Consider the following 12,465-nt stretch of genomic DNA (forward strand, 5'->3'; position numbering starts at 1 on the left):
AAGAGTATCAGGACTCGTTCTGAATACTCCCCTTCAGACTCGGCAGATACTGACTGCCATTATGATGATGAATATGCGGCACCATTTCTGGGCCGAGATATGGATGAAAACTCTGTGATTATCCAACCAGGTCAAGGGGATAGTCGTCAGGATGACAAATTTGATATTGAAGAAGGCGAAGTTCCCCCTTCTGTAGTGGAGAAAGTTCCAAACATTGCAGCCAAATTTGCTGTGGCTGAGGAAGTTGGTCCCCCCATTGACCCAGAAATTGCTAAGTCTACAGCCTACCTTCTGACCCACCAGCTCGAGCCCAAAGTGGTAGATGAAACGATCACTAAATACCCCATTCCCAGCAACTGTGAGCTGGTGGATGTGCCGAAAGTCAACCAAAGAATCTGGAATGGGCTACCTGCCTTTTCAAAGACACGAGACCTCAAATTTCAGAGACTCCAAAAGAATCTCACGAGAGGCATCAATGCCTACATACATACAGTGTCGGCACAGGATATCACTGAACAGCAACAAGATGCACTAGCACTTCTGTGCAGTGCGAATTTCGAGCTAAATTCCTTGCGCAAGGAATTCATGAAACCAGACATTGGTTATCAATTCCAGCATCTCTGCAAGCCCTCTACCCCGGTCTCCAAATTCCTTTTTGGTGACGACCTGGGAAAGCAAATGAAAGACATAAGAGATGAACAAAAAGCAACTGAGGGTGTCCTCAGGAGTGAGCATAGCAGACAATACAAAAAGCAGCGTTTCAGCCCATATGACTATGGCAGGAGTGCATATGGCAAGGGCAGGAGCAAGATTACATCAAAAAGCTCAAATTTGCCCCAACAGTACCGCGACGCGGGCTGGACTACTTCTCGTGCAAGTACAAGTGATGTCACTAGGCCTACAGGTACAAAAGGACCGTGGACTGGAGCTACCAGCCATGCTTTTTTAGGCCAGCGCCCCAAGGGGAGGGGGAAGCCGTCGGCTCCCCACACCTTCACACATCCCAGCCAGCACCAACCGCACTGCGGCAGCAAGCAGGGCTCAGGGATGAAGAGAGCACGATAACCTCCAGTTCAACTGACGAGGTAAACATGACATCTGATTCTAGTGATTATGCAAAGCTATGTCATAATAATGTAGAACCTATGGTAGGAGTTCGACTGAAGCAATTCTTCCCAAAGTGGCGCAAAATTACTTCAGACCCACATGTGCTAAATGCTGTAAGTGGTTACAGGCTTGAATTCAGTAAAGAGATGGGTGCACCATCTAGAACTAAACCCCCTTACCTTTTTCGGTGTGATAAAGCCGAAGAGGCTGATATTGATCTTGAAATTTCTAAACTCCATGACAAGGGAGTAATTGAACCGTGCCAGAGGGAAACTGGAGAATTCGTGTCTAATATTTTTACACGGCCTAAAAAAGACGGGGGTATACACGCGTTATCCTAGACCTGTCTGATCTCAACAAATATCTCCAGTACCAGCATTTTAAGATGGAAAATATCCATACTGCTATTGAACTCATTTCAGAAAATAGCTTCTTGGCTTCAGTCGACCTTTGGGACGCGTACTATACAGTACCTGTGCACCCAACACACAGGAAGTTCTTAAAGTTCTCCTGGAAAAATCAACTTTGGCAATTCAAAGTACTGCCTAATGGCCTGAGCATGGCGCCAAGGTTATTCACTAAACTACTGAAACCTGTATTCACATTACTGAGAGAGCAAGGGCATGTAGTAATTGGATACCTTGACGATGTACCGTACTCATTATTGGAGAAAGTGAGAATCAAACATTGCACACGGTTTTTGAAACCACTAGCATCCTTGCACAACTTGGGTTCTTGGTACACCCAGAAAAATCAGTACTATGCTCCACTCAAGAAATACAATTTCTTGGTTTCATTCTCAATACTCAGACCATGACAATTCGACTGCCTGATAACAAATCAGAGGAAATACAGTCCTTGTGCACTGAACTTATGCAAATAGCAAACCCCAGTATCAGGCAGGTGGCTAGAATTATCGGGAAAATGGTAGCATCATTTCCCGCAGTCCAGTATGGACAGCTCTATTACAGGGCTTTAGAAAGGGACAAAATCAAAGCACTCAAAATGAATAAGGGGCATTTTGACAGAAAAATGAGCCTATCTTTGGAAGCAAAACAAGAGCTGCAATGGTGGACAGACAATGTGCAGTCTGCTTTCTCACCATTACGACACCCTAAACCTATGCTCGAATTGTGCACGGATGCCAGTGGCAAAGGCTGGGGGGCATCTGATCATACCACCCATACAGGGGGTAGATGGAATGAAGACGAGCTGCAAAAAGCCAGGGAGAATAAGATTAATTATCTGGAGACCCTGGCTGCTGGCATGGGACTCAAGTCCTTCTGTTCTAATTCACAAAACATTCATGTTTTGTTACGGGTAGATAACAGTACTGCTGTTGCGTACATTAACAACATGGGAGGCATTAAATCCCTTGACTGTGATCGGGCAGCCCGAGAGATTTGGCAGTGGTGCGAAACTAGTAAAATTTGGGTCACAGCAGCACACTTGCCAGGAAAGCTGAATGTGGAGGCAGACCGAATGTCTAGAATTTTCAATGACAGCACAGAATGGATGCTTGACCGCACAATTTTCCAAGAAATAACTTCACGTTTTGGGACACCAGAAATAGACCTATTTGCCTCCAGACTTAACAAGCAGGTAGAGAGCTATGTCTCATGGTTGCCCGACCCACATGCCAAGGCTATTGATGCCTTTACTCTCGATTGGGGAAAGTGGTACTTCTACGCATTTCCTCCTTTCTGCTTAGTTGCTAAGTGCATTCAAAAAATCAAATCTGATAATGCAACTGGGATACTAGTAGTCCCAAAATGGCCAAGCCAGCCATGGTTTCCTCTCCTAAACAGGATAATGAATGAGGAACCACTTGTTATTCATAGGAGTGAATCCTTACTAACATTGCCAGTTTCTAACACTCCTCACCCACTTAACACTCAGATTGATCTTTTTGCTTGCAGGTTCTGTGCAAGCCCTTCAGAGATGCGGGATTGAATGCACGGATAACTGCTGTAATGGCCTCCTCTTGGAGAAAAGGGACTAAAAAACAGTATGCAGTGTACATAAACAAATGGAAAGCATTTTGTGACAAAAAATGCAGCAACTACTTGTACTCAGATGTTCAAGCTATCCTGGAATTCCTGAGTGACATTTTCTTCGATAAAGGGGCAGGTTACAGTGTCATAAACTTAGCACGGAGTGCTCTATCTTCATTTGTGATTCTTCGAGATACTATGTTTACAGTTGGAAACCATCCCTTTATCCAGAGGTTTATGAAGGGAGTCTTTCAGCTACGCCCACCCAAGCCTAGATACATGGAAATGTGGGACGTTAACCTTGTTTTCAATTTTCTTCGTTCTTGGTCCCCAGCGCACATTTTGGACCTGAAAAAATTGACGCTTAAATTGTGTGTGATTATTGCATTAATCTCAGCACAAAGGATTCAATCATTACACTATCTAAGCTTGGATGGTATGGTGTTAAGAGATAATGCAGTCACCTTTCACCTTCATGATCTCCTAAAACAGAGCAAGCCTGGAAATTACTCACACAGTGTCAAGCTCCAGGCATACCCGCCAGACAGGAGACTTTGTGTAGTCAGGTACTTGCAGGAATACATCAGCAGGACCCGCAGAATCAGAGCTAGTGAACGGTACCTTTTTGTTAGCTACAAGAAACCGTATCACAGGGTTTCATCTCAAACAATCGCTCGCTGGATTAAGGAGGTTTTGGAGGCTGCGGGTATTGATACAGGGATCTACAAGGCGCACTCTACTCGGGCAGCGTCTACCTCCGCAGCCAATAAGGAAAATTCCCAGTATCTAAGATACTTGCGCAAGCCGGTTGGGCCAACGAAAGAATCTTTCGCAAGTACTACAACAAGCCCTGTCCTGCTGAGAAAACCTTTGTAGAAACAATTTAAGATTTGGGCAGACATGTCTTGAACTGCCTGAAACTTGTGAACTCTTGGAGACACAATATCTCTGCAGCATTCAACCTGAATGAGATTTGCAATGGAACCTCTTGTAAGGTATGCTTCCTACCCCTTTTTGGGGGGGTTGCCTCGAGAATGTAACCACTGGCTTTGAAATCTCATATATGACGTAATCTCTCACGAAATTACGATATAAAAATGGAAGATTAAACGAGAACTTACCGTTTGAAGTTTAATATTAATTTTATGAGTAATTGGAGGGTGAGATTACGTCACCTCACCCTCCCCCAAATTTTCAAACGGTAACTTAATCTCTCGTTATCTTCCTACATCAGTGGTCACATTCTTGCTTCTAATATTGAGTGGCGCGCGCACTAGCGGGATCTCATATATGACGTAATCTCACCCTCCAATTACTCATAAAATTAATATTAAACTTCAAACGGTAAGTTCTCGTTTAATCTTCCCATTTCATGTTTTTTCTCCATATCTCGCAAATGGTTCAAGGTATCTTCATGGAACTTAGTATATATGCATATACCAATGGGCAGTGATTATCTAGGGAAGTTGGGGGTCATGGGTCAAAGGTCAAGGTCAAACTCCTCAAAATATCAGTACTTTCCTTTATATTTATGCAATGCCTGAAGGATTTTTTTTTAACTTGATGTATGCATGTATAACCCAATATATATTTCTGTGGGAAGTTTCTTACCAAAAGGTCAAAGGTCAAAAGGTCAAAGGTCAAGTGAAAGTGCTAAATTGCACTTCTTCCTCCATATCTCAAAAGTAACTCAAGGTGTATTATCATGAAACTTACATATTTATGTATGTTTCTACCTAACAGTGATTCTCTTTGGAATTGTGAGGTCAAAGGTCAAAGGCCAGGTTTAGATAATACTATTTTACCATTTGATACTGAAATTTTACTTTTTCTCAATACCTTGAAAATTACTCAATGCATAAACTTGTAAAAGGGTCAAAAGTCGAGTAAAAATCATCAATTCCCCCAAATACCTGCACTCTGACGTTTTAATTATTCATCCAATTGAACCTAGTTCTAGGAAAGTGAACATTCAGCACATTTGTGGCAAACCTGTCATTTTGATATTTTTGCCATTTGTGTGAAACTGCCATCGCACATTGTCAAGACATTGTACTATAGACCTATTATGAGAACCATGCATTATGACGGAGGCATACACATACATACATTTTTTATATCTCAGCCATTTGAAAACCAATTTTTCATCAAATAAATGTTGAATCCTTAAAATTACATGCTCTTTCATATTTCATAAAAGGTTTTCTCATTATCTCACTTAGGAATGTAAAAAAACATGAATCCCCCACCTCAACCAGTACTGTACAGCCCCTTTAATAGAGTGCAGTAGAAAAAATGAGACAGTGGTCCCAAAGTGCAGGTGTAGAGTTTTAACCCTTTTCTGTACCAGGGACATAGGACAGTGTACAATGCTATGGGGTTTTTCTGTGCCAATCACCACTCACAGCACGCAAGGAGTTAAAAGGGCCCGGTCTGTCTCTGTCTTGTTCTCTTTCAGCTCTGTCAGCGTCTGCTGCTGGAGATGTACTGTCTGGAGGACTCGGACCCCTTCCTGGAGCCTGTAGGACCAGACGTACGTCACCTTCCCACATTTCTCTGAAAGCTGTTACCGTAAATGTCGATATTTTCGCGTGAATAATTTTTCCGCTCTGAGCGGCCTAAAAAACAAATTCATGGGTTGTTGAAATTCGCGCTGGGCAATTGTCCAAACAGTTCGCAATGTGCTGAGAAAATTGTGAAGATATTTTCACTGGTTTTAGAAGTCGCTCTAGTCAGAAGTGGTGCAAAAATACTCGAAAATTAATGTACCGCGAAAAATTTCTGCGGTTTACAGTGTTATTTTTTTGCGAAGGTTTAAAGGGATGGCTGAGATATCCAAAGATAAAGTACAAAGCAATCCTGCTTTGGATATCTCATCCATTTCGAAAACCGATGTTTCCATAGACACATGCTTAAGTATACTCAGGACTCGTCCTCAGTGGGTTAAAGTAGATAGGGTTTTGCCCATGTACTTTTATGTATTCACACACACACACACACATCTATACATGTTTTTTAACAAATGTCTGTGCTCGTTAAAAGCTCTGACCTGTCCAGTTGATCCCACCAACTATTTTCTCCCCCTCTCTCCTGGGCAGGTGGAGGGCTACCATGAGCTGATCACCAACCCCATGGACCTCTCTACCATCAAGGTCAAGTTGAGCTACCTGCCCCCACTGTCAGTATGGCACCCCTTCCCAGGTCATGGAGGACCTGCGCGTCATGTTCACCAACTGCTACCTCTACAACGGGGTGAGTAGTCCTGTCCTCTGTGGGGTGAAGTGGGGAAGGGGGGGGGGGGGGAGTGATGGACTGTTGGGGCGATGATGATGATGATGAATGATGATGATGATGGCAGATGATAATGATGATGATGATGATGATGATGATGATGATGGATAATGATGGCATATGAGAATGATGTTGATGATGATGATGGGGATGATAATGATGATGACGATGGTGATGATGATGATGGCAGATGATAATGATGTTGATGATGATGGTGATGATGATGTTGTTTATGATGATGATGGATGATGAGGATGGATGATGATGGATGATAATGATGATGGATGATGATAGACAATGACAATGATGATGGTGATGATGATGACGACGACGATGACGATGATTGATGATGATGATGATAGATAGTTGTGGGGATTGGTTTGGGTCAGATATGGCGATGGTAGTGTTTGAAGCTAAAGACTGTTAACCGTATGTAAGTCACATTGATTTTCCTGTCCATAGGTTTTGTGTGTAAAAATTTGTGCACATTTGACTCCCTGGGATAAAAAAGAGTTAATTGTAGTGGTACATGTAGCTTGAGAGGCAAGGATAAAACATATTCATAGTAGTAATCAGAGCCATGGAGTGGGTGGGGGATGGTGCCCCCATATTACAGTTCGCCCTCGATTATCCTGCCATGTCGGGGACCGGCGCTCATCCGGATAAGCGAATTGGCCGGCTATGGGAGACACAAATGTTAATGTATATAGCTACCGTCCAAGCTGCTGTCCCAGTGCACTGGCAGCTAGGCAGGTAGCATACCCCGCAACGGTGGTGTAATCTATGGTAGCCTACGCAAAATTGTAGTCCCCTTCTTCACAAAAAGAAAAGTATATCTTTATGTGAAAAATCATACATGTTTTACCCTCATTAGATATTGAGAAATATATCATGCACATCTTATGAAAATTAGTGAAGTAGATCCATGAAAAAGATGTTAAAGTCACTGTTTTTTCTCAATTTTTGGATGGAAAAAAAAAGTCCTTCACTGCGTGAAACGCGTCCGGATAATAGAGCCTTTCCGGATAAAAGGAGGCCGGATAATCGAGGTCAAACCTGTACTGGCTCTTGAAAAAAAAAAAAAAAGAATAACAATTTTTGACAATTAACAATCATTTTGTTAGTCTGTGATTTCTAATGGAAACTTGAAATGAAATTAACAGTTGAATACCTGTCGTATGATAAAAACATATGCAGAGAGTAAGACTCTCTGCATATGTTTTTATCTTATTTCTTAATTTGCCCACTGAATTTCATCAAAGAAGTTCAAGGAATAATTACACAAAAAATCACCCTTTACACTTTCATGAATGTGCAAGTCAGCTAATGAAAAATTGATTGCAATATTAAGCAAATGTTTCTCAGACTAAAAATGTGGTTATGACATCGGGAAGCTAAATGTACGTATATCCACGCAGGAAAAAGCAAAAACCAATGAAACCCATCTTTACAGACTAACAGGTATTTGCCTATTATGAACCTTCTTCAGAATAGTCAGTTGTAAGGAAGCCATCACTGAAATTACTCTGGCCTGTTTTGTATTTCCAGGAATCATCCACCCTGGGTCAGGTGGCCCAGCACTTGCAGCGTTACGCTTCCCGCTTCACCAGGCGGTTCCTCCCAGAGTACCTCGATGCTCAGGCCCACGCCACTGCAGCAGGGTCGGGGCAGGACCGGCCCGCCAAGCGGCGAAAACAGGAGTTCCCCACCCCCATCATACACATCAAGTAGCGACCTCCCCAGCCCAGCGCCCACTCCCCACCTTCAGACTTTAAAACCAGCGATGAAGCATTCTTGCCAGCCATTGAGATTACTGTCTACGCCGAATATTTCGCGAGGTTTTTTATTTTCGCGAATTTCGCGAGTCAGGTGCTGTTCGCGAAATTAAAGACACATGAAAATATTGACTCTGATCCCGATGTGAATGTGACGTACACGTGTACTCTTCTCCATTCAGTACAGGACTTCACGATCGCGAATTTAACCACTCGCGAAATCGTCAGGAATTTCGCGATTCGCGAAAATTTAGACTCGCGATAGTGTATGGCGTATACAGTACCCCCCTTCCCCATTCGACGAGGCTGAAGTCCTGTCACAAGTGCACCTTGCTCCCAATGTATGACGTTTCTGCGTGTATATAGGATGGATGAACGTTTTTGTAGGGATACCAATAGCGGCAGAGATTTTCCTACAGTCTCGACGTCTTCGTCTCGTTCGTGAGCGGACATTTTGCCAGAAACCCTGGTGGGCCATACGTCGTGGTGTATTCATCTTTGCTCCAAAATCACAGGGTCGCAGGCTCAAATCCTCCCTGGGCATTATCATTCATGTTGGGAGAGATCGTATGTTGCCACGCCCTGACTCGAACTTCTCGTGGTTGACAAAGACCTTTGGAGAAAGTAACTGTTATGAATACAGTGGCCCATGGAGCAGCTCAGCCTGGACCAAATACAGTAATGTAAAGAGCAAGCCTGGATGTTTTTTTTCAGGTATAAATTGTCTCGTATATAATGATTGCATTCATCAACTCGAGTCTCGCTGAGTATGTCTGTGATATTGCCTTGCAATATTTTCCTTTCATGTCCTGCAAGTAGCCCAAGTTTTGCCAATCATCTCACGCAGCCGTAGTATTTTTTCACAAGCGCTCGTCAGGAATGCAAGCAACTTTGAGTGGATTGTTGAAAATCATGTTTGCCAAATTGACCAGGAGCTATCTGGACGCTGCATGTGAATGTTTTTTATGCCTCCGCCACGAAGTGGTGCCGGAGGCATTATGTTTTTCGGGTTGTCCGTCCGTCCATCCGTCCGTCCATCCGTCCTTCTGTCCGTCCTTCCGTCCGTCCGTAATGAATTTTGTGGACAAGGTAACTATCAAAACCTGTTAAGGTATCCTAATGAAACTTGGCATGTATGTGTATTAGGGGGTGAAGTTGTGCCTATCAACTTTTGGGTGCACATGCTCAAGGTCAAAGGTCAAAAGGTCAAGGTCAAATACATGAAATTTCACTATTTCCACCATATCTATGCAATGCCCAAAGATATTTTCTTGAAACTTAGTGTATACATGTATTACCCAATTAAGATTCTCTGGTGAAAGTTTGGGTCATGAGGTCAAAGGTCAAAGGTCATAAGGTCAAGTAAAAACATTAAAACTTCCTTTTTTTCTCCATTCCTTGGAAAATTGTTCAAGGTATCTTCATGGAACATAGTATATACATGTACTGACTGGCAGTGATTATCTAGAGAATGTAGGGTGCATGGGGGTCAAAGATCAAGGGTCAAAGGTCAAGTGCAACACTTCAAAATTTTACTATTTCTCTTATGTTTATGCAATGCCAGCAGGATTATTATTTTTTTTTACACTTGGTGTATGCATGTGTAACCTAATAGAAATTCTCTGGAAAGTTTTTCTTTTTCTTTTTTCTTTTTTTTGCCTCAAAGGTCAAAAGGTCAAAGATCAAGTGAAAGTGCTGAACTAACCTTTTCCTCCATATCTTGGAAGTGGCTCAAGTTATCTTGAAACTTACTACATATTTATGCATGTTCTACCTGAAAGTGATTATCTTATGAATTTTAGGGTCAAAGGCTAGATGAAAATGGTAACAATTTACTATTCAATACAGAAATTGTACTTTTTCTCCATACCGGTACCTTGAAAATTACTCAATGCATAAACTTATGAATGGGTCAAAGTCAAGTTAAAGTCCTTAAATCCCCAAATACATGCTCTCCTATTCATCCAATTAAACCTAGGTCAAGGAAGGTGAACATTCAACACATTTGTGACAAACTTGTCTTTTTAATATTTTGCCAATTTTGTGAAAATGTAATCACACATTGTCTACATGTACTATCTAGACCTATTAGGAGAATCATGCATTATGGCGGAGGCATACCAGTCGCCATAGCGACATTTCTAGTTATTTGTATATTTCTTCTATTCTATTTTTTTTTTTTTTGCCAAGGGGAATAGGATTATGAATTTCATAAGCTCGTGGGATTTTATGGACTTTTTAACCTTAGTCTCAGATGAATCTGTAGTGGGGCTAACTACTTCCCTTATTGCACCCACACTGTGTGGGGGAGGGACCTTTCCACAAACCAAGAGATGAGGTTAACCTGTTGAGGATTAACTGATTTTGCCACAACACACATTTCCCGTAGACACCTGCCCCGAGTATACTTCGGACTCATCCTCAGCGGGTTAAGGAACAAAGTCTCAAATGCACCCCAAGAATGGCAATCTAGATTAATTCTCAAAGGTACATGTATACAGGCATACTTCAGTGTACTAATGACCGTTTCCTGATTCGCCGGGTTCCTGCTGTGCACTCTACAATAACATGTAAAGTACTCCTTCCCCTTTTAGCTGAATCACATTGTGAGTGGGGGAAGTCGCATGTTTTGCAAGGGCAGTGATTGAGTGCGATTTCCTGGCGTCAGACATGAGAATCTTGAAATTGTCACATTTGGCGTATGATCCCAGAAAGGCATTTCAATTTCTCCCCAGCGGTTATCATTTCTGGCAAGTCCAGTGCCTAATTAAATCACAAACAGCACAACCTACTGTACGAGCGAACAAACCAAATCAGGATGGCATGCGTTTTTTGTGAAGGTGTAAATGCACAGTTGCTTGAAGGCAATATCATCATGCCTCAGCAGATGTATTATGAGCTACATCCTGAAAGTCCTCACTACAGATTCTTGGGTGGTTCCCACTTTTACTTTAATAACGTCATCGCTGGGGATAAATTGAAATTGAAATGCCTTTCTGGGATCATACGCCAAATGTGACAATGTGAAGTTATTCTTATTCAAATGCTTGATATGTTCGAATAAATCACTGCAAGTTTGAACCTTATAGGGCAAGGAATATTTAACCCTAAAAGGGCCAGACAATTTGGACCGACAAACTTGTCTTACAAATTTCCTCTCATCCAATCAGAAGCAATAATTTCAGTAGCATATAACAGTTTGTGAGAAAAAAAAAATATCTGACAAAAGGCTTCACGAAATGCCCTCTAGATATCAAGACCTGAGAATTTTTCAACAGTGGAGGAATTTCGGGTGCAATTTTGTTCACCGCTCGTATTAAACCAATTTTCTTGATCACTCTCTCTTATTGAAGTATTCTTCAAAAAGCTGAAACTGCCCCATCACTTTGCCTAAATATTTCGCACACTCTCACTCAGTAATGTTAACTTCCACAATGTCACCATGAGAGTAATTCAGACCGTGAATTTTCATTTTGCTTTAAGTTAGTGGGCAATGTTACTCTTTGCTTTATGCAAGATTGGAAAGCAAAGTTTAGTGCAAAACTTGTGCTAGGTAGTGAATGCAGATCAAATGCACATTAAGAGAGAGAGATAGCACTCTATGCAATATAACAATCTTGTTTGTGAATTGACTGAATTTGCTTGTACTAGCATTAACGCCAAAAAAAAGAAGAAAGAAATAGGATGAACTGAAGCAGACTGAGAGAAAAAGTTGTAGTACATGTATTAAAGTAGTAGATGCCTAAGGTTATGCTATTGCGACATGCCTGTTTCAATTTAGATTTCTCATTGCCAATATCAATGTGAATTACAGTTGTAGCAATCATTGCAAATTTCAGAAAGAGTTGTCAGAACTAAAATAAACTTTATGAAGAGGTAGAACAAAGACTTTTTTTACACAGCAGCAACCTCTCCTTGATTCTAGTGAAGGGTCCTGTGTTAAAAAAAAAAATTAAATTAAAAATAAAAAAATAGCTAGAAAAGCACTCAGAGAACTCGTACCTCCGCCAAGCAACTCATGTCCACCCATACACTCATGCTGAAAATCGCCCAATTTCCCAATGTACAAGCCTTTTATTTACATCATCAGTTTCACAATTCCTGCTGCGCAGCACGGCCTTGAGCAGAATGTGTGCTTTAGTGCATGTACGAATACCTAAAATATGCGCTGCTTGAACTCCCACATTCATTGACCCTATATGTCAAAAGATAGAAAATCAGTTAAAAATTCATAAAAATTCTCAGATAACTACCAATTTTTAATCCTCTTTTCCCTGTGACATTATTTACTTTTCCTG

The 12,465-nt window shown here is 41.6% G+C and overlaps 1 pseudogene; it reads left to right on the forward strand.

Moving 5' to 3' along the window:
- Positions 1-8,123, forward strand: part of LOC139741327 (transcription intermediary factor 1-alpha-like) — a 30,738-nt pseudogene extending 22,615 nt beyond the window's left edge.
- The last annotated feature ends 4,342 nt before the right edge of the window (positions 8,124-12,465 follow it).

This window comes from Diadema antillarum, unplaced genomic scaffold (genome assembly GCF_040938485.1).
Source record: "Diadema antillarum isolate AM-2024a unplaced genomic scaffold, OU_Dant_1.0 seq00000920_RagTag, whole genome shotgun sequence".
In the NCBI taxonomy this organism is placed as follows: domain Eukaryota; kingdom Metazoa; phylum Echinodermata; class Echinoidea; order Diadematoida; family Diadematidae; genus Diadema; species Diadema antillarum.